The sequence below is a fragment of the Piliocolobus tephrosceles genome, chromosome X, assembly GCF_002776525.5.
Source record: "Piliocolobus tephrosceles isolate RC106 chromosome X, ASM277652v3, whole genome shotgun sequence".
In the NCBI taxonomy this organism is placed as follows: domain Eukaryota; kingdom Metazoa; phylum Chordata; class Mammalia; order Primates; family Cercopithecidae; genus Piliocolobus; species Piliocolobus tephrosceles.
The window spans coordinates 50,155,751-50,175,397 of record NC_045455.1 but is presented as its reverse complement, the minus strand read 5'-3'; positions in this window follow the sequence as shown (position 1 = coordinate 50,175,397).

The window sequence follows — 19,647 nt, the reverse complement described above, 5'->3', positions numbered from 1 at the left end:
AAACTAAAACCCTGGACATTATATATAAAACAAATAAAAGCAGACTTGAAACATAGAGAAGATGGCAGACCAGTGAGGGACGTTGGTGTCAGAGAAATATAACAATGGTGAATTTCATTCTTTTTTTTTACTTCATATACTCCAGAATGGACAATGAACAAGAGGGCAACACAGGATACCAACTGAAGCAAGCAAGCAAATAAACAAAAAACCCATTCTATTCAAATTCTGTTCTCTTGTGGAAAGAAGCAGCTTGAAAAGACAGAAGACTTTCAAACAAGAAGTCCTGTGTCGCCACCAATGACACAGAGAAAAATCTGTGACCTCATTCTCATTCACAAAAGCCTAATGGAAAGTTTATAATTCCAACCATGATAGGCTGTAAGGAGGTACTCCAACATATCTAGGGTAGTACCAAAGAATGCTGAGTAGAGAATTAAGAAATATTCATCCAATCCAGATGGTAATATGCTCCCTCCACATTTCACAAGGTATGATGGAGACTGCATGCAAAAGCTGGACCTATCAGTAAGGAGGTATTCCTTTCCATATGCGCGGATGTGATGTCAGGAGAGGCCAGTTATACAAGTAGGACTTTCAACATCACCCAGCATTAACTAGGCCATATTCTTCCCACGGTGTCACTGGTGGCCACATGGAGAGCACTAATGGGATCCTCTTATCCCAAATAACCCAAGCGGTATTAGGAGAAGCTTAATGCAGGCAGGACTCTCACCCCACTCAGAAGTAATTAGGATACTTATCCCAACTGTCAACAGAGGCCGAATGATGAACCTGAAATTCTACCCCTACTTCACAATAATGAGGTGGTGCCATATGAAGTTGGTTAAGACAAAGTGTTTAAGTAAGATCAAGAGTCTCATAATATACAACAATGTAAATGGATTTAACCCAATGAATTCTACTCTTAAAATCAAAACACACATATACAATATGTGTGTATACATATAATTTACCATTTTAACCATTTATATGGTGTGTATATATATATACATGGTTTTATATATACATACATATATACACATCTATACATATGTATACACGCACATATATATATATATATATATATATATACCCTCAATTATAAAAAACAGATGATCAAAATAACATATGAAGCAAAAACCCAAAATGTTAAGATGTTTATTCTCAGTGGTAAGTGCTGTTTTATTCTTTTACTCTCTATGTCTTCCTGTATAGTAACGAATATATTTACAAACTTTTTAATTCTTATAACACAAATAAAATGTTCAGGTTTCAATTAAAGATCACTCATCATAGAAAGAATATGAAAGAAAATGGATGGAAAAATGTATGACAGTGATGTGAGAATTATCTGACAAAGATTTTAAAGTAAATATCATAAAAATGTTTCAATAAGAAATTATGACTAGGCTTAAAATCAACGAAAAAAATTAGGAGCCTGAACAAAGAAGATATAAAGAAAAATCAAATGTAAGTTTTAGGACTGAAAAATACTATAACTGAAATGCAGAGCTTGATGACGGGGATTAACAGAAGATAAGTGGGCTGAAAAGACACAGCCAGCAAACTTGAAGCTGGAAAAATATAAATTACTCAATCTGAGCAGAAGTAAGTAAAAGAGAAAAGAAAGGACAGAGCCTCAGGGATCTGTGGGACTAAACCAAAAGATCTGACATCCATACCGCCACTGTCCATGAAAAAGAGAAGAAGAGCAGACCTAAGACATCTTTGAGATATAATGGCTGAAAAACCCCAATTATTTTGACAAAAGACACATATTTACAGATTCAAGAATTTGAGCAAATCTCATACAAAATAAATACAAAGAAATACACACCAATACATGATAGTCAGAGTTTAGAAACTTAATATTTTTGGAATCTATGAGTAAGAAACAACACTTATATAGGGGAAAAATAATTTGAATGACAGGGGATTTCTTATCAGAAATCGTGGAGCTCAAAAGGAAATGGGACATTTTTCAACTACCACAAGAAAGGAACGAGAATTCTATACACACCAAAAATATTCATGAATAAAGAAAAATCAAAACCAAACATTCTCAGATGAAGGAAAACTAGGGAAATTTAAAACAGCAGAGTAACCCTAAAATAATGCCTAAATGATGTTATCCCACTAGACAGGTTGTGAAAAAAAGAATATTGGAACTACAGGAAAGAGATAAAAACACAGAAAGTAATAATATGAATAAATGCAGTAGAATTGTTTTCTATTTTAGAGTAATCTAGATGTTTAACATGTGAAACAAACAAATTATACTGAGATGATTTTAAATGTAAGTAGAGGAAATATTTAAGGGATTTATATTGTAAAAGGCATATAAAGAGGAGTAGGGGCTTTCATCACAGTTGCAGTTGAGACACCAGGACTTTGAAGTGCTGTCATGGCATCTTGGGCAGTTAACTATTTTTCTTGTTACTGTTATTGTTGTTACTATTTCTGGATAAACTGTGACCTGATACTGTGGTCTGGTGAAAACGTAAGCCTGACCACTGACCACGGAGCACTAGATAATCTTAGCAGCTAGTCCTACAACAATAGGTGATTCCAACAGCTGTCTCCTACACCTAGCCACAAAATCATGCATGTCTGAAAGCCTTCCATCATTAAAGAGAGATCGCCTACATGGAAACAGATCTAAACTGATCCTACATGTGTTTACACACAGATTTAGAGTGTTTGTTTTCACCAGGCTGATATTTTCATTAAATAACCTACTATGAGTTAACCGAGGATGAAAAAATTGATCCTGATTTACAGATGGCTATTTATTGTATGCCAATATTGGCTGAAATTGACATCTGTGCCACCATATTTCTTTCTTTCTTTTTTTTTTTTTTTCTTTTTTTTTTAAGAGGGAGTTTCTCTTCTGTTGCCCAGGCTGGAGTGCAATGGAATGATCGTGGCTCGTGGGAACTTCTGCCTCCTGGGTTCAAGCGATTCTCCTGCCTCAGCCTCCCGAGTAGCTGGAATTATAGGCTCCCGCCACCACACCCAGCTAATTTGGTATTTTAAGTGGAGACAGAGTTTCACCATGTTGGTCAGGCTGGTCTCGAACTCCTGACCTCAGGTGATCTGCCCACCTCAGCCTCCCAAAGTGCTGGGATTACAGGTGTGAACCACTGTGCCCGGCCTACCGTGTTTCTTAAAACAAGTTTTCAGATCAGTAATGGAGCCAGAAAAGCAAACAGATAAACAAAAACTCCCAGTTGATAGATTTGTATTACCCATTTATCTTCAAGGAGGAATGGCCTATAGGGAGAATATATATAAAATCTGGGGAAAAGGCCAATGAGTTGAATGATTAGAGGCTTCAAAGAGATTTTGTAGAAATTCCGATTTTTGTTTTTGGTTTTGTTTTTTTAGTAGGGATGGGGTTTCACCATGTGCCCCAGGCTAGTCTCGAACTCCTAGGCTCAAGTAATTTGCCTACCTCGGCCTCCCAAAGTGCTGAGATTACAAACTATATTCAGGGTATACAGGACATCTTCACAGCATTTCCATAGTTTTTATAGGCTCACCTGTAATCTCAGCACTTCGGGAGGCTGAGGAAGGCAGATCACTTGAGCCTAATTACCTAGAAATATGAGCACTAAATGTGTGCTTACCAGATAATATCACCGGAAAAGTCATTTTCAAAGTCAGGCAGGAAGAAGAGTTTTTTGTGTGTGGATTTTAGTTATTTTACAGCAGGCTGTCCAGAGCTTGTTCAATGGCATCATGAATAGAGTAGTGGCTATAGCATCAATTTTAAAGACAGTAATGGTTAGCTCTTTGCAGTCAATTTATTGAAGCTGACATGCATTGCTGAATGTCCAGTTTACCAACAGGAATTAACCTAACCTGAGAAGATCAGCCAGCTTTGTTGTAGCAAGTTGTTACTTTGAACAATTCTGTCATAGTTGGGGTAGCAAATTGTTTTTTTCTAGAGTAGTCATGTATTACACGTTTAATTTGCTTTCCCTGCCTATACATCCTCTGAAAACACCAATATCCCTTATTAAGTAAACAATTACATACAAAAGCGTTTCCCACACAAAATTTTTTGTGTCCAAGCAGCTTTATTTCAGAATTTAAAATAAATTAAAATAATAAAAAAAATTCCTACCTTTAAGTTATTATCTGTTTATTTCATTCTCTGAATCAAGCCAGAAACACAATAAGCTGGGAAGTGTCTTGGAAATCAAGCCTGCAAGATCAACCCCACTTGATATAAGAGTTTTTGAAGGACAAGATTTTATAGCAAGCAAACCCAGGGTTGTCACAATGACCCACTCCCAAATCATTTGCATTCTGTTCTCCTGAGTCACAGCTGTGTTGCTCTAAGACATTTTAGTATTGAAATAAATGTCTTTCACCAGAAATACCAAAACATAATTTCATAGTTTCATTGAATGGCAAGCTTAAGCTGACACGTGGAAAATTCAGACATTTCATAGAGTTAAAGTAGGTATATTTTTAAAGAGCATAAGTGTTAGCTAAAGTAACTGTCAAGAGTAATAGCGATACTTCTTTTATTCTTTGGGGTTTTTCATTACTGCCTTCGAATCAGTGAGTTTCCTAATCATCTTTCCACTGAATCGACTTTTGCTAAAGTTAGTATAATTCAGTTTCTGTTGGTTGCCATTAAAAATTTTTAACATACAGAGAGGAAGTATGCACAGGCTATTTCAATATCCCTTTCCTATTTTTTAAAGTATTTATGAGAATATATTCATATACGCTTATCTAAGTTCAAAAAATTACAGAACACCAATGAAACAGAATCGACTATCAGCTTCCTGGGAACATAGGTGCAAAAGCATATACACAGACAACAGTAAAACTGAGAAGAGTCCTTGCAAAGGAATGTCAAATTCTTTTCTTGGCCAACATGTTGTGATAGGCTTTGTAATCTAAGTATATTATCCTTTGCATCATTCAAATTCTAAGTACTTTTAGAAATTCTTTAAGCTGCCTATTACTTTCCTTAAAGTTTAGCTTAAGAAAATTTTGTTTGCAACCAAAAACAGTGACCAATATGCTATTTTGTTAAAGAAATGGTTGTGTGTGTGGCAGTGAGGGGGGGGTGCAGGCAGGGGGAGAGGAGAACAAACTGAAAGAAATGAGAAATTTAAGTGTACTCCTGACATCCCGACACAGAGTTTGAAGGCAATGATGATTTGGTTACCATCATTTGAAAAAAGCACTGGTAATTTCTGGCACACAGTGGTGGAACATTATTTAAATTATTAACCATGGCTATTTGGAATAAAAAGCCCATCAAAGCAAAACTTCAAGTGGCTGTTGCAATGCGTGTATTTTGAAAGACTGCAATGTGAGCTAGCTGCTTCTAAATTTGATGGAGAGCTTAAAGAAAATTACTTAATTAAGTTGTTGAATAAAAGCACGGTCAGAGAACCACAAGATTTTTTTAATGTAGCAGTATCGTTCAAGTAGGTAAATATCAGCTGTAAAGCCTGAACACGATGGTGGTACTGAACTATAAGGTACATTCAGAGCATTTTCATCATTTTTTTGTATAAAAACTGAGACATTGTTTCAGAAGAGTGGGAAATTAAGAAGTGTACTAGAGGTATTTAATCTCTAAATACCCCAAATGCGCGAACTTCACTGAGACTCCCTTCCTAGTGAAAACAACCCTTTTCCCAACATTGAATGATTATTTTGCTGAAAACTGTGTAGTAACCACACCTGAGGACATTTAGTTATTTCACAAAGGGATGTCAATCTTCCTCACGTCCAACTTCATACCACTCTACATTGCCTCCAGACGCCACCTGGGTGCACATTTGAATTATCTGGGAATTTTAAAATATCCTGCTGCCTTGACCAATTAAATCAGATCCTGAGTGGGGGCCCAAGCATCTGTCTCTTTTCAAAGTTTTCCCCAGGGGTAGGCTTGCTTGACCCCTCAAATGTGTATGATCTATATGTGTACACACACACACACACACACACTTTTTTTTTCTTATTTGTATTGTCAAAAGCATGAAGATGTGTAGGAATATGTCATATGGGTATGATTAGATGCAGATGAATTCACTGATATGGGCGTACTTATTAGTAGTTCTGGATTTCATGTATTAGCTAAATCATTTGGAAATCGTTTTAACTGTTTGTTAAAATGCCTGTTCTATATAAAAAAGATAAAGATGAAAAAGCTTGCCATTAAAATGGTCTTGTCAATTTTATTGTTTTTGGTGGTATTTTGAATTTACAGTGGTCAAGAAAGTAGTGCTTAGGTACCAAAAGCACTGTTAGCAGCATAGTAAGTTATTTGGGACAGTTGGTTGCAGAGATCTTTGGTAGGAGCTAATTGATCATAGAATCTCTAGAACAAAAAACATGGGTATTCTACTAATAATTGATTTTAATTAAAAAAACTTCTAGGACAGAAAATAAAAGCCTTCTATGACCCATATCAACACTGAGTCATGGATCTACCCAGCAGCAATATTTGAGTCAAGTCAGTACAAATACAAAGAGTATACTGAATGAAGTTAAGACAGAAGTGTCTTGAAGAATTTCCCAGTAGTAACATCTCAAAGATGTGTTGTAAATTTCACTTCCTGCTTTCTCCAAAGAATCTTCAGCTATATGCTAGGAGTTTCTGTGCATTGGGAAGAGAAAACATTCAGAACTCTGCTACATTATTATTGAACATGGGTACTGAGTTAATCTTAATCAAGACCACGAATGCTTATGTTCATTTTTTGGACAAAATAGGGACTTACTGGTGTTAGGTTACTAACTCAGTCTCACAGGGTCTATGAAAAACACAGAGTTTTATTTCTCCCCTAATTTTAAGTATATAGTTAGAATATATATACTTTAAACTGTGAAAATTCTCACTTAAACTTCATTGACACATGGGTGAAAACTAGTATGGTTAAAAAAAAAAAAAAAAAAACAGATTTACTTTTCCATACCAAACAGTAAACTAAAAGCAGTGCAATAACCTTGGGAAAATGATTACAGTTTGTGTTGCCATTGAGGATCTGGAATGAACAGCAGTGCTGTTTCTTATCACAATCTATTTAACTTTGGTTGGACTGGGTATAGAAAAATGACAATGAATTATCATAAGCTTGATCAGTGATGACTCCAGCTGAAGCTACTATTAGAGATGTGATTTGTTTTTTGGAGCAAGACCACAGAGTGCTAAGAACCAAGAATGTTATTCATCTAACAGGTTCTACTTTCTTTATTCTAAAAGGTAGTACATCAAAAGACATTTGCTTTCCCCTGGAAAGTTTCATAGTACATCTTTACCATGTTTTAGGGGCTATGTTTGGTCTCTGACATTGCAATATAAGTTATTCTGCCAAGAACTTGAACATCTATCATTTCTTAGTACATTAGTATGGTCCAATATAGATGGTGTCCTGATTATAACACCGTATAAGCAGGAAATTGGTGATATCCCACATGCCTTGTGCAAAAGATCAGCCTTAAATAAATTTTAAGAGTCTGTCTTCTTAGTGAAATTTCTATGAATCAAATGGAGTGTGGTATGTGGTATAGCTATATCTTAAAATTGAAGAAAATAGCAAGTGAAGAAGCATTACATTTGTTAGGTCTTTTAGGTTTTGGAGGCAATGTATGCCAGCTATAGGATTCTTTAGTATACAATTTACCAAGTAATCTGTAAGGCTATAAGGCTGATTTGGCTTGATCCCAGAAACAGCTGTCCAGATAATTCTGGTTGCAACAAATGCAACTCTGCCTCTTGTTCCTTGTAGTAGTATCTGGCACTCTGGCACTTACAGAGTTTGTGGCCGATAGACTTAACATTTTAAGTAACATCTCCTGAGTACTCAGCTCTTTTAATCACTGAACACCTATTCACAGGGGAAAAAAAAAAAAAAAAGTAAATATATCACCTAAACGGCCCTCATGAATTGGGTTTTACCTGACTTTTTTCAAGTCACATAGTTTGGCATGCCCACCAGAATCCATCATAAAGAGCAGTAACTTAACATCTTTGAAATATAAAACGTTATTGAATGAGAATTCCTCCTCCCTGCTTATTATGTTTATGTCAACAACACCATCCACAAACTTACTAAATGCTTTATTTTCTGACATACTATTACACAAAATTTTATTTCAGATAAAGAACATAATTTTATTTCAAGAGACTAGGGCAATTACTTAACACTCATGAGACTTATTAGTTTTATGGGATATGCTATTGTTCATATATGTAACAAACAAACAAACTATATGGAACAGCTAAATAATACACCCACGTAGGCATGGAACCAGCTAAGAGAAAATATATCACGAAATACTGTCCTGGGTGACACTGCTAATCTAGTCTCACATAGGAGATACCAGTGCTGTTTCTCTTATTCAATAAACAAATGACTTGGTTTAGTAGTGGTATCTTATACTACTATGTCTCATGACACCAGATTAATGCTACATTATTTGGGCAATGTGTTTATTTTCACTAGAGATTTGCAGTTTCATCATATATGTTTTTTCAACTTTTATTTTAGATACAGGGAGTACATGTGCAGGTTTGTTACATGGGTACGTTGTACCAAGGTACTGAGCATAGTATTCAATAGGTAGTTTTTCGACTTGCACCATCTTCTGTTCTTCCACCCTCTAGTAGTCCACGGTGCATATTGCTCCCATGTTTAGACTCAAGTGTGCTCAATTTTTAGCTTCCACTTATAAGTGAAAACATGCTATATTTGGATTTCTGTTCCTGCCTTAATCCATTTAGTATTATGGCCTCCAGATCCAACCAAGTTGCTGCAAAGAATATAATTTTATTACTTTTTATGGCTGTGTAGCATTTCATGGTATATATATACCACATTTTCTTTATCCAAGCCACCATTGATGGGTGCCCAGGCTGATTCCATGTCTTTGCTATTGCAGATAGCAAGGCAATGAATATATGAGTGCTTGTGTCTTTTTGGCATAATAGTCTATTTTCTATTTTCCTTTGGGTATATATCCACTAAATTATATCAATGACCATATCAAAGTGAATTAATACGGAAAGTAGAATAAAACTAAGATTTAGATTTAGAGACTCCTAGTTTATCAATTTACATGATGTCTTATTTTAAAGAAAGTTTTCTAACTCTTCTAATCCTAGGTTTTCTTAACTTCACAAAAGTGAAATTAAAACAAACCTCATTACCTGACTTCAAAATATACTACAATGCTATAATCACAATAGCGTAGTACTTGCATAGAAACAGATGTATTGACCAGTGGAACAGAATAAAGACCGCAGACATAAATCCACATATTTACCATCAATGGATTTTAAATAAAGAGGCCAAGAATGCACACTAAGGAAAGAACAATTCATTTATTAAACTGTGTTGGGAAAAGTGGATATCCATATGTAGAAGAAGGAAATTAAAATATTTTCGTGTACCAGATACAGAAGTCAACTCAAAACAGATTAAAGACTTAAATATGAGACCCGAAACTTTAAAACTACTAAAGAAAACATAGTAACATGTCAGGACCTCCTGAGGCTGTGTCCTTAACCTTGGCAAAATATACTTCCTAAATTGATTGAGACCTGTCACAGATACTGTTGGGTTCACACTCCATATTGCCAAGGTATATAGTTAAGATATTGCCCTTGGGTTTAAAAGTCCTGGAGAACAATGGCATAGCTGACTAGAAATCTGCTAAGGAAAATATAAGGATGAGATTGTATTAAATAAGAATGACAATGATTGGTGCTGGAACACAACTGGACATCTATATGCAAAAAAACATAAACCTCAATTCAAACTGCCCATCATATGCAAATATAAATAAAAACAATCTTACACCTAATTGTAATATCCAAATCTATAAAACTTTTAGAAGTTTTATAACATTGGAGATAAATTTGTGATATTTGACTAGGCAAAAATGTCTTAGATATGAACCACAAGCACAATCAATATAAGGGAAAAAAGATAAATTGGATTTCATCCAAATTAAAACTTTACTCTTTGAAAGGCACTGTTAAGAGGCTGAGGCAGGAGAATCACTTAAACCTGGAGGTGGAGGTTGCAATGAGCTGAGATCACCACTGCACTCTAGCCTCGGCAACAAAGGAGGACTCCATCTCAAAAAAAAAAAAAAAAAAAGAGAGAGAGAGAATGAAAAAAAAGTCAAACCACTGGAAGAAATGTTTGCAAAACATATCTGATAAAGGACTTGTATCAAGAAAATAGAACTCTCTTTAGGAAAACAAAAATTAAAACTGTTATGAAATATCACCTCACAGATATTTGAAAGGCTATTATCAAAACATGAAAAACAACAAGTACTGGTGAGAATATGAAGAAAGGTGAATGCTTTCGCAGTGCTGATGAGAACATAAATTAGTATGGCCATTATGGAAAAAAGTATGGAGTTTTCTCAAAAAGTTAAAAATAGAATGAATCTATGACCCAGCAATCCCACTACTGGGTATATAGCCAAAGGAAATGTAATCAGGATGGCGAAGATAAATCTGCACTCCCATGTTTATTGCAGCATTTTCATTACTTACAGTAGACCAGCTGTGAAAGTGTTTATCAATGGATGAATGAATTTTTTTTAAAATGTAGTGTATATACACAACGGAATTTTGTTGTCTTAAAAAGAGTGTAATCTTGTCATTTACAACAACGTGAATGAACCTGGAGGACATTATGTTAAGTGAAACCAGTCAAGCCCAGTAAGACAAACACTGTATGATCTTCTGTATATGTGGAGACCAAAACAGTTGAACTCCTAAAAACGGAAAGTAAAATAATGGTTATCAGAAGCTGGGGTAGGTAGGGTTGGGGAAATTGTTGGTCAAAGGATACAAAATTTCAATTAGACAGGAAAAATAAGGTAAAGAGATCTATTGTACAACATGGTGGCTGTAGTTAACCACAAGGTAAAGTATAATTGAAAACCACTAAGAGTGTTCATTTTAAGTGTTCTTACTACAAAAAGATAGATGTGTGAGGTGATGCACATGTTAATTCCATTTATCCATTCCACAGTGCAAACATATTTCAAAGTATCATGTTGTACATGGTAAATACATACAACTTTTACTTGCCAATTTAAAAAATAAACTAAATAAAAATTAAAACAAATTATATATATATATATATGCATAGACATATAATGTTTGCTAACATTGCTTGGAACACAGCAGACATTTTTTAATTGGTACCTAATGTTATATAACATTTCCTGCATTATACTTAGGGCAACACTTTGAAACACGCTCATTAAATGTTGGGCTGCAAGAAAACTATGTCTTCTGAAATACTTCCTGCTTAATGTTAAAAAACTGCACTCTAATAATTTTAGAACATGTCTATACTTGAGAGTAAACACACAAAAATGCAGAAAATGACTATTTGAATGGTATAAAATTCAAATAGTCATATAAAATTTATTGACCTTCTATCTTGTGCCAAGTACATTTAATATGTTTTCAAATGAATCTTTCCACTACTTAGTGAGATGTCACTACCTCTTCATATCAAAATCTCAGAACTGTAGAAGAAGCCTTATTTTCACCCCAGTGTCTTCTCATCTTAGTCACCAGAATTCCAGAGTCACATTTTGATTGAAAAAACTTATGTAAAATAGATGTCCTCATCCCATCTGAAAGCACAAACAAACCTCCTGCCCTACTTCCATTTACCATCATCCTCCAAAGATTATCATCTTTCAGCAGTTTGAAATGAAGAGTTGTTCTCTTTTTCTGGAGTCCCAGGTTTTTGTTTTTCTTTTAGTTTGTTTTTCAATTATATGATCTGAGCACCATCTTACACACCTGTTTTTGTTTGTTTCCTGATAGTAACTGCACAGAATTCCCAGGCTGTCAATTTTCTTTGCCAGCCCCCGAAGTGCCATAATGCCACTAAAATAGGAATTTGGGGGGAAATATGTTTTACTGAAGATTTAAGGTACTGGAAAATGCATTATAACTATGATGCTAACTCCAGCTTTTGTGAAAACCCCCAAATCTCAGTGGTTTTACATAACAAGTCACAGTTGTCTTCACAGTTTTGAGTTGGTAAGTCTTCTGAGTGGCTCTGTACCTAGAAGTAATTCTGCAAGCTAGGCTTGATTTACATGGCTGCTTTTTCTTTCCCTGTTGCCCACCACTTCCTACCATCATATACCACAGAATTCAGGGAATCCTCTGAATTCAGTTGCCCCAAAAGCAAAGCAAAGCAAACATGGAAAATGTTATAAAACATATTATAGCCAAGGTAAGAATAATGTATTTCACTTCCACCCACCAGGAAATGTTTATAGTATTAGCTATCAGTTTTAAAATGCCTATTATTTTAAAATGGTTTGCAAACTTTTTATGTGTACAAACACAAACACACCATACACATTTTGGAATCAGTGACCTATCTCATATTAATTCTAAGGAAGGCTGGAAAAAGTAGTTTGCATATGTGCCCAGGAAGGAAAAAGTAAGATTGTTAAGCATCTAGCTAGTTTGTGTTACTGAGAGTAATCATGGACAACACATTAAACAAGAAAACACTGAATATTACATAACACTCTCCTATGTGTTATGTCTCTCTAGACAATAGGGAGCTTCACTAGTTAAGTTCTGTGTGATCCCTGGTCCCCCATCATGTTTCCAGCATCTAGGTTTTTTTGTGTGTTTTTTTTTTTTTTTTTTTCAATTTCTTTTCACACTTTCTTCAACACTAGTAGCCACTTCCAAAACTTATGTAACTACATTTTGCAAAGTAATTTAACTCTTATTTTTGCTTAAGCTTCTCACATCTATACACTGTTCTTACAACCATGCCTTGGTAAATTAAAAATAAACATTATTTTCCTTAGGCAAAGGAAATATTCTAAGAGGAACTTTTCTGTCCCACAAAGCCAACCAGCTCAACACATAGATAGCTTTAAAATAGACAAGTTTCTCCTTGTCATAAAATCTTTCAAAAGCCCTCTACCTTTTCTTTCATAAAGCAAAAGCTGTCAGCAACACCAAGAGATGGCCTATCAAATGAGAGATATTGATGGAAAGACAAACTCATCATAGTTATGCCTGTTATTCAGAGGTGCTGTGTGAATTACATGAGATAATATATGCAAGTGCTATGACACAAAACATGTGATCAATAGATCTTTTTTCCTCTTCTTTTATCCCTTTCCTTCTGTGTCGCTTAGAACATTTCCTCTTGGTTCTAATTGTCCCAACATGAACTTGACTTTTTCAACCCAGCATTTATTATCTTCCCTGGGACATGAGGTCTAGAGACCATGGGTCTGAAGTTCTGAAAACACTGAAAATAGTGGGAAAAAATTAGAAATATTGTTTTCCCAAATCAGCTTTATTTTAAGGAAAGGTTACTATTAAAAAAAAAAAAAATCTATTCTGTATTGTTACTCTCTAAACACAATTATTTATTTGAATTATTTTAGTGGTGGTGTTTCTAGAGTGGTAACAGGCACTAGAAATATACTCCCAGTGTGGCTTATTAGGTAATGAAATTACTTCCTTAGATTTTATATAATATGCAATGCTTCAGACAGGTGAGCAGCCTAATTGCTTTTCATATCTACTCTATACTGGTCCAGAAACAAAGGGTTCAATCTATAATTTAATTATTTTTCTTCTATTAATTATATTTTTAAAATAACTACTTCAAATACAGAACTCAGTTTTCTTTTCTCCAATGTGGCCCCAGAAATTTACGTAGGCTAGTAAATGGAAACGATTACAAACACCTTCTTTCTTATCTATCCCACAATTGTTTAATAAATGTTGTGAGAAGATAAAATACTGCTAAATTACACTAAACAGAATATTGCTACAGACATGAGAATGACTGATATATAAGTTTACAAAACTTTGCTTATAACTAGTTTTGATAGCAATTCCCCCAAATCTCTATGTAGGGTAGCTCAAGTTGTGCATATTAGTTCTAGGATGTCTCCAAGTTATATACATCTTCCTCTTTCCTTAGCTTCACAAAATCCCTACCTTTTCATTGAGAGACAATCTCTCACTCGATTCAAAGACTAAATAAACAAGCATTTGTTAAGCTTGCTGCCCAACACCAAATTTCTAGAGAAAAAAAATTCAAAAATACATCATTGCACTAGAAAACAAGAAAGAGAAAAGTTTGAGTCTCATAAACTGTGGAATTCTTCAAACATAGAAAACAGACAAAATTCGTTTGAAGAAGGAATCTATAAGATATGTGCCAAAGTGCATTTCTGTCTTTAGGGGCTCATGGAGAAAAACAACTGAAAAGGAGGGAAGGGAGGCAGTGGTATCCTAAAAGGTTATTACTTTAATTAACCTGAAGAGGCAGCCAGGAAATGTTTCCTCTGTACACTGTTAAGTTGTATCAGGCAATATCCACTGAGGAAAATGCCTGCAGGCAAAAGCACAAAGTTCAGGAATTTGGTGTAGAGAAACAGGGAATGTCTCAGACAGTGGATGATACTCAGGTAGACTGTGATGTCCACATGCAGAAGATTTGCTTCTAAAGCACTCTGCCCACTGCCTTCCCTGCCTTTCTACTGCTCCTCTAGTAAAGAGCATACGAGAGTTGCAGCACCTCCTGCCAAGACCTTAACCACAAGTAGTCTGGGCAAAGGATCCTGAAGACAGCCTAACAGATATCTCAAGTAGGAAACTAAGTACATTTTATAGCTAACACTGCAGAACAACTCAACCAAAAGGACTAACACGAGGAATCAAAATTAATAGAGCAAGCAGAAAAGATGACAGTTTTTCTAATTATAGTACTTAGGTAAATTAATGCCATTAGGTAATGTTCTAGTTATAGAAGAAAAACCCCAGATCAGGATTTGAAAAAGTCACTAAGTACAATCAATTGTATGGTAAATTTAAATAATACCCAATTAATTACAATGGGAAAAAGTCAAAAATAATTTAGGGCATGTCAAGTACATATACACATATATGTAATTTAATATAAAGTGGTTGGTAAGAATTAAAGTTAAGCACCTTTTTATCACAGTGTATTAAAACAGATGCCATTCTCTTGGGGGCAAAAAGTTTATCCAATTTAACCTGTTTTAGTCTTTTCAAATTACAGATGGATGTCTAAGGCCAACAGAGAAGCAATGTTTAGAGTAACTGCCCTCTGCAGATCATCATAAGGATGCATGGAAAGGGAGCCCTTACATTAAGATTAGGACCACCTCTCTGCAAAGCACAACTTGCCCTTCATTCTTTGTCTACTTTTATGTTGATCAAAGCCTATCCCAGTGGGAGCCTAAGATCCCTTCTTCATCCTGGTAAGGCCCTTTTCCAACTCAGCACTCATACTTCCTTTAACACTATCTGACTTACGTCCCTTTGAACTAATGCCATCATGCCCTTCTTCCTTGTTCATGGCAGTCCAGTAAAAAGCCCCAAATCCCAGATCACCCCTCATTCCAAACCCCTAATTCTACTGTTTTTGTACAACTCTCCGCTCATCTAAAAATTCTTCACTATATCCTCTGAAACTGAATGTAAGTTGTCAATATACTCCTCTTTTCTCCTCCATCTTTTCTTTTTCTTCTTGAATTAACTGAGACCTGTCCCCCTTCTGATGGTACTGCTTCTCCTGAAGCTATTTCAAGACAGGACTTTTCCAAAGCCCTCATCATGCTGGATTTGAGGTAGAGTCACTGTTGTTCATTATAGCAATTAGAATATTACCCCTCCGTTCCTTCTGCTTTGAAATTCACATAATCAGGTTACACCTCCCATCACAGTTCCTTGAATTGGAGTCATTTACCAATTGAGTTACTGCCTCTCTTATTCCTTGAAGATTTTAGCCCCAGGATAACAATTTTTAGCACATATTATTTTTAGTAGCTCAACACTATTCTTGTCATAATTCTTGGTGATATCAATATCTACACTCATGTTCTTGTCAACATGCTGACATCTTGGCTTTCTGACTTCCTCTCTTTCAATTACCTTTTCCTCCATTCTATCTTATCCATTACTTTCTGTGATCCTACTTTGATTTTATCATTACCACAACTTTATTCCTTTTCTAATCATAAAATGCCTAGCTCTCCTAATGCCACTTCCTAAGTTTCTCGCTAGTTTCTACAAATATCCCAATTTGAACAATCCCTCATCCCACTTCAATTAATCTGACTAAATTATACTTGGTCTCTCACTCTCCATGTCTTCTTTTCCTGTCTTACCCAACTTAAATCACATGGTAAACCTTTTTTGTTTCTTTCATATGCCATTCAGTCTACTGACCCTTGTCTTTTTGTCATAGTCTTTTAGTAAAACAACCACCTTGATTAAATCTATCTTTCTTCCTGCTCTATGATGAATGTGGGCAGAGGAAAATTCACACCTAGTGACTCATCTCATTTTAAATTTAGTAGCTTCTTAGTTTTCTCACCAGTTTCAATCTATTAGCCAAGTCCATTATCGTTTGGACTCTTAGCTACCATCTTAGACAATTCTTTTATTCTTTCTCTTCACTCTTTAAATTTCCAATGTCTTCTCTCTTATGTTCATTCTCAGCCAATGATTGTATTGAATAGTGTGTCATGCTCCTCTGACACATCCTTTGCTTCTTTTTTTGTTTGTTTGCTTGTTGCTTGGCCCTTGGTTTCAGAGTGCTTTCACTTCAAGTGGCCAGGACCTAGGGCTTTTGTTCAGAGAGCTGTCTCTGATTAATGGAGGGTTTTGCATCAGACGTACTGGGGATTTGTCACCCTGGAAAACAAGTAAAGAACCACTGTTGCACGTTGTTGTGTGAAATTTCAGCTAACTTTCCTTTAGTCAGGGTTACTCTTCAGCATAATTTATACTCCCAAGTTCTTTTATAAAATCGAGTTTCTATAGGACTGTGCCTTAAGTTGACCTTTTCCTTGACTTCCCATCCTTTCCTGTCCTCCTCCCACTTCTTTGTTAATAGTCTTTCCTGAGACTATTTCCTTAATAAATTGCTTGAACAAAAAATCCTCATCTCATATTTTCTTCTGGAAAAAAAATGCGTAAGTCAATAGCTTTGTTTCTTAAACAAGATAACCGAAAAAAAATGAAGAGAAGTTCTTTTTATTTTTTTTTTTATTGAGAAGGTGTCTTCCTCTGTCACCCAGGCGGGAGTGCAGTAGCATCAGCTCAGCTCACTACAACCTCCGCCTCCCAGGTTCAAGAGATTCTCCTTCGTCAGCCTTTTGAGTAGCAGGGATTACAGGCATGTGCCACCAAGTCTGGCTAATTTTTGTAATTTTAGTACAGATAGGGTTTCACCATGTTGGCCAGTCTGGACTCAAACTCCTGACGTCAGGTGATTCACCCACCTCAGCCTCCCAAAGTGTTTGGATTATTGGTGTAAGCCATGGTGCCTGACCTGAAAAGAAGTTCTAAAAGATATCACTCCCATCTACTCGTCTATGTGCCCATATACACTAAAGATTTTTCCGATTGCAGTGAAACCATTATCCCGTACTCTACTCATGTACTAATTCCCATCTCCTATTGCTTTCTCAACAATATTGATTTAGCAAATCTGTCTTCTGCAACATCGGCTTTTCCTTTCGGACACACCGTTTTCATCAGTATCTGCAGTGGGTTGTATGATGGTGCCCAGAAATTTATGTCCACAACCTAATATCCAGATCTATAAACATTCTTATTCAAAGAAAGGATCTGTGCAGAAATAATTAAGTCATCCCAGATGACCCATGTAGGTCTTACATCCAATTACTAGATTCCTTAAAAAAGACACATGAACAGACATGAATACGACAATAGGAGGAAGCAACGTGACCACAGATACAGAGATTGAAGTGACACAACCAAGAAAGCCAAGGAATTCCTGGAGCCATTATAAAGGTGAAAGAGGCAGAAAGAAATTCCTCCAAGAGCGTTCAGAGGTAGGGCAATCCTGCTGATATCTTGATTTCAGACTTCTGGCCTCCAGAATGATGAGATAATACATTTTTGTTGCTTTAGGCCTCCAAGTTTGTGGTAACTTGTTGCAGGGCCCATGGGACTCTAATGAAGTATGCAAACATAGTATCCCTCATCTTAAAAAAGTAAAATAAAATAAAAAGATACAAAAACAATAAATTGTGGCTAGGTGTGGTGGCTCACACCTTTAATTCCAGCAGTTTGGGAGGCCAGGGCAGGCAGATCACCTGAGGTCAGGAGTTCAAGACCAGACTGGCAAACATGGTGAAACTGATCTTTACTAAAAATATAAAAATTAACAGGGCATGGTGCACACTACTGTAATCCCAGCTACTTGAGAGGCTGAGGCAGGAGAAATCACTTGAACCTGGAAGATGGAAGTTGCAGTGAGGCAAGATCATGCCACTGCATACAGCCTGGGCAAGAGAGCAAGTCACAAAATTAAATGAAAAAATAATAATAATAATAGTAATGAATTTTATCTTAACCTATTTTCCTCTTCAGCTATAATTCCATTTTTTTTTATTCCTTGTGCTATGAATGTCCTTGAAAGAATTGTCTCTACTTGCTGCTTCCAATTCCTTTTCTCATGAACCATTCCAGTCAGGTTTTTCTTTTTTTTTAACATCACTACTAAGAAAATGCTCTCACTAAAGTTACCAAAGACCTAAAGTAATAGATTCTAAATCCAATCACTGTTTCTCAGTCCTTATCTTACTTGACCTATGAGCAGCTTTTGATTCAAGTGATCACTCTCCTCCCTTAAAAAATTTCTCCACTGAGCTTCCAGGGCTCCTCACTCTTCTGTTTTCCATTAACCTTACAGTTGGTACTTACTGTCCATCTCTCCAGCTTCTATGTTTTAAATTTATTTTGGCCGTGCTCTTTGAATCTCATCTTAAATATATATACTCACGCTTTGCATAATTTCAACTTATCTTGTGGTTTTACAATCCGTTTGCATCCTGATGAATTCAAATTTAAGTTTCTATTACACTTCTTTTTACTTCAAACCCATTTTTTCAACTCTTTACTTATTACATGTACTTAGATGTACGTAATTATCCAAAATGTAATATATCCAAAACTGAGCCTCTAATATTCCTTTTTAATTTTTTCTTTTCCCACAATAGTTCATATTTCAGCCAATAGCAACTTTACCTTTCCAGTCATGTAGGCAAAAATATTTGAATCATTTTTGACTCACCTTTCATTTGCTTCTCAAAACCATCACTCTAGGTTCTCTTCAAAATTCAGAATTAGACCACTTTTCACTTTACAACAAACTAACAATCTTTCTCATGTGGATTATTGAAATAACTGTGTTGTCTTTTTTCTGCCTTGTTTTCCATTTCCTCTCAAAAGTGCAACCACTGTGATCCTATTAAAATATAAGCCAGCTCATATTATATCTTTGCTCAAAACCATCCAATGTCTTCCCACATCACTCAAAGGAAAATAAGAAATTTTTAATATATATAATGACCTTGAAGTACCTACAAGATCTGGCCTCTTCCATTACTTCTGAGATCTCATCTTGTACCGCCTCTGTCAAGTACTCTTCTTAACCATAGGGAACACCTTTCAGTTATCAAACAAACCAGGCACTAAATCCTTCCCTCCCTTCCCTTCCCTTCCCCTCGCTTACCCTTCCTTCCTTCCTTCCTTCCTTCCTTCCTTCCTTCCTTCCTTCCTTCCTTCCT